The sequence below is a fragment of the Arachis duranensis genome, chromosome 9, assembly GCF_000817695.3.
Source record: "Arachis duranensis cultivar V14167 chromosome 9, aradu.V14167.gnm2.J7QH, whole genome shotgun sequence".
Taxonomy (NCBI): domain Eukaryota; kingdom Viridiplantae; phylum Streptophyta; class Magnoliopsida; order Fabales; family Fabaceae; genus Arachis; species Arachis duranensis.
In genome coordinates this window covers 72697417-72702115 of record NC_029780.3, presented here as the reverse complement: position 1 = coordinate 72702115, position 4699 = coordinate 72697417, and positions in this window count along the sequence as shown.

Sequence of the window (4699 nt, the reverse complement as noted above, 5' to 3'; positions counted from 1 at the left end):
ATTTGAGACCAAGGCGGGGAAAGGTAAGTTGCCCGCGATTTGTACATGCTCCATAGCATGCCGGATGTGTCTTGAGAGATTCAGAGGTTGCTCTGTAAGGATGCACCATAGTAGAACAGCCATGTCCGCAGTGAAGGAGGACTCATGAGTGCTTGGAAAGACGTAATGGGACATGATCTGTGCCCATACGCGAGCCTCCAAGGTAAGTGCGGAAGCCAAGATTCCCTTAGGGCAGTTGCGGTGGTATCCGTAGATCCAACGGCTGCCAGGTAAAGAAATGACTCTGAGAACGGAGTCCCAGTCAAATTGGTATCTCTGGCGCTGAAGGGTGGCTTCTTGAAAAGCGTCCATTCCTTCTGGAATAGGGGAAAGACTCAGAACTTGCTGAATGGCCTCTTCTGTAATGGGGACTTGCTTCTTGGCTGTCTCTGTAGGAAACCCCATTGTCTTCGCTCAATTTGTGGCTCAACAAAGGTGGCAATATTGGGCGGGAGGATGAGAAGGTATTCATTGTTATAGTTCCTTTCTGCTAGGATAGGGAACATCTGCTCACAGTAGCGATTGAGAAATCGCGCAGTGTCCTTTGCTGGAAAGGCTTTCTCTTTATCGTCAGCCTTTATTATCCTCTTAACTCTTTTTGTTGAGGGCTTGACTGCGGTTGAAGAAGGCTCTGCCACTAATGCTCTTTCAGTTCCTCTTCTTGCTGATGGTTTGGAAGTAGCTTTCTCTTGTCCTTTCTTGGTGGCCATCCTGAAAGAAGGGAAGAGAAAGAAAATTAAATTCATAGAGATAGAGCAAGGAAGAGGGTATTGTAAGTGATAGTCAATGCACAATAAAGATAAATGGCATGAACACATGGTCCGGATTACATGTGAAAAGCTCATCAATGGAAATATAGCAAGTGCATGTAGGACAATGGAATACAAGAGGTGTTGGCATGCAGGAAAAGGCATGAGTAGCATACATCAAACATTCAATGTCCAAGTTAGGTTACCATTTGTAACAAACTAACTATCACGTTTGTATTGACAATTAAATTTAAATAATAAAATATGAAAGGGAATTTGTGAAAAGCAAGCATTGCAGAGTAGAGTAAAGTAATATATAAAAGTGCATAGTGCTATATGGGCTTTTTCACAAATACATGGCATGCATGGTAAACAAGATATAAAAAGTATGGAATTGAACATGCAAGCAATCCCTTAAATAGGAGAAAAATAATTGTCAAACAATTTGCAATAATCCACAAGCATATAATGAGGAATGATGACTCAAAAGGTTTCTAACACCATGTAAAAGAAGAAGAAGAAAAAATAAAGATGTGAAAAGAAAAAGAAAAGAAAAAGAAAATAATAATATATATACATACTATAATAAGAATGATAGAAAAGAGAAGAAGGAAGAAGAAGGTAAAACCTTGTTAATGGTGGTGAGAGAGAGAGAAAGTGAAAGGTGAGGTAGAAGGGGAAAGGGAGAAAGAAGAAAGAAGGGGGGAAAAGAAAAAGTAGGGTTTGGAGAAGAGAAAGATAAGATAATTTGGCTTATTGGGTTGAGCTGTGCAGCGCATGCGACACGGCCGCGGAAGGCACGCGTTCGCGTGGATGCGCGTCAGGAAGGGGGGGCGCGATCGCGTCGGTCACGCGGTCGCGTGACCTACATTGTGCTGCTGGCGCGAGTGCAGCCTCGCTCCAGCACAACTCCCTGTTCAATATAATTCAATTGCCAAATTAAGGTAACACGATCGCGTGGGTAATGCGATCGCGTGAGTGTGCATCAGAAGTTAATTGATGCGGCCGCGTCGGCAACGCGGTCACGTGACCAGGATTGTGCTTCCAGCACCAATCCAGCACCACTCTCGCACAATATAGCATTGTGCACCCTTTTACGTCGAAAATGCAGGGCACGCGGCCACGTGGAGTACGCGGTCGCATGGGAGGCCAAGATTTCCATGTGACGTGGTCGCGTCAGCGACGCGGTCGCGTGGAGTAAATTGTGCCTTTGGCACAACTCTAGCGCTGCTCCTGCGAAACTTTCTGTTCATTTTTATTTTTCTTCACTCCCCCTGCCACGCGGACGCGTCGCTTGGGCGATCGCGTCGCGCGGCGAAAAAAATTTTTTTTTTAGAAAGATAAAGACATGTAATTGAAAGAGCACGAAAGCACTAATAAAGAGAATAGTTATTTAAAGAAGAAAAACTAAAAGTGAAGAAAAGAACGATCATACCGCGATGGGTTGTCTCCCACCAAGCACTTTGCTTTAACGTCCGTAAGTTGGACACTCCACTAGCTCAATCTGTTGCTATATAGGGATCTTCCAGGTGGAAGATCTCAAGCTCCTTGCTCTTCTACACCTTCTCACCATGGTATAGCTTCAGACGGTGTCCATTAACCTTAATAAGTTCAGAACTTAAAGGATGGCTTAGGTGATAAACTCCGTACGGTTCAGCCTTCTCTATTCTGTATGGACCTTCCCATTTTGATCTCAACTTGCCAGGCATGAGCCTCAGTCGAGATTTGTAAAGGAGAACAAAATCTCCAGGTTGGAACTCTCTCTACTTGATGTTTTGATCATGCACAGCTTTCATCTTTTCCTTGTATATTCTGGAGTTCTCATAAGCTTCTAGGCGAAGGTTCTCCAGTTCCTGCAGTTGTAACTTTCTTTCAGCTCCAGCATTCTCAATCCCCATGTTGCACTCTTTAACTGCCCAGAAGGCTTTGTGTTCAATTTCAACTGGGAAATGACAAGCTTTTTCATAAACTAAGCGGAAGGGACTCATCCCAATGGGTGTCTTGTATGCTGTTCTATATGCCCACAGTACATCTTGTAGTCTGGCGCTCCAGTCTTTTCTGTGAGACTTTACTATCTTTTGCAAGATACGTTTAATTTCTCTGTTTGACACCTCGGCTTGCCCATTAGTTTGGGGATGGTAAGCTGTTGCAACTTTATGGATTATCCCATGCTTCTTCATCAATCCTGTTAGTCTCCTGTTACAAAAATGGGTGCCTTGATCGCTCACGATTGCTCGTGGTGATCCAAAGCGGCATATAATATGGTTTCTCACAAAGGAAACAACAGTGTTAGCATCATCAGTGTGGGTAGGAATTGCTTCCACCCATTTGGAAACATAATCTACAGCTAACAATATATAAAAATATCCACTAGAATTTGGAAATGGACCCATGAACTCCACTTTCAGATGAGTGACATGCTTCTAAAATAGATTGGAATTCTGATTGAGGTATGCAACGTCTAATTATCTGGTTAGCGCCACATCTCCATAAATATGGGTCATCCCATATATAATATTTAGACTCGCTTTTCAGCTTGTCTCTTTGATGTTTAGAAAAATGTGGAGGAAATGTGCGGCTAACTAAATTATTAGCAATAGGTGCATACCAAGGGACTACTTCAGATACTGCTTGCAGGTTGTCAAAAGGAAAATTATCATCTATAGGAGTAGAATCATCCTTAATATGTTCAAGGCGACTCAAGTGGTTTGCAACTAAATTTTGAGTACCACTCCTATCCTTGATTTCTAAATCAAACTCTTGTAACAGCAGTATCCAATGTATAAGTCTTGGTTTGGATTCCTTCAGTATCCAACGTATAAGTCTTGGTTTGGATTCCTTTTTAGCCAATAGATACTTTAGAGCTGCATGGTCCGAATACACTACTACTCTAGTACCAAGTAAATAAGCCTGGAATTTATCCAGAGCAAAAACAATAGCAAGTAGCTCTTTCTCAGTAGTGGTATAATTGGACTGGGCAGTGTCTAAAGTCTTAGACGCATAGGCAATAACAAAAGGATTTTTACCTTCACGCTGAGCCAGTGCTGCTCCTACTGCATGGTTGGAAGCATCGCATATGATTTCAAATGGCTGGCTCCAATCGGGTCCTCTCACAATTGGAGCTTGAGTTAGAGCAGTCTTTAGCTTATCAAATGCTTGTTTGCAATCCTCACTAAACTCGAACTCAATATCCTTTTGTAGTAATCTGGATAAGGGAAGTGCCACCTTACTAAAGTCCTGAATAAATCTCCTGTAGAAACCTGCATGGCCAAGGAACGAACAGACTTCCCTCACAGAGGAGGGCCTGCATGGCCAAGGAACGAATGGACTTCCCTCACAGAAGAGGGGTAAGGTAAACTAGAAATAACATTCACCTTTGCTGGATCTACAGAAATGCCATTATTAGATACCACATGTCCCAATACAATCCCTTGCTTTACCATAAAGTGGCATTTTTCGAAATTCAATACAAGGTTTGTATTAATACATCTATCTAATACTCTAGATAATCCCTCTAAGCAAAGGTTAAAAGAATCACCATAAACGCTTAAATCGTCCATAAAAACTTCCATACAGTCCTCAATAAGATCAGAAAAAAGACTCATCATGCACCTTTGGAAAGTAGCTGGTGCATTGCACAAGCCAAAGGGCATTCTTTTATAAGCATAGGTTCTAAAAGGACATGTAAAAGTAGTCTTTTCCTAATCCTCAGGAGCTATATGAATCTGGAAATAACCTATGTAACCATCTAAAAAGCAATAATGTGATCTACCTGACAGGCGATCCAGCATTTGATCAATGAATGGAAGAGGATAGTGATCCTTACGAGTAGCTTGGTTGAGACGCCTATAATCAATACAGACTCTCCAAGCGTTCTGTACTCTGGTTGCTATGAGCTCTCCATGCTCATT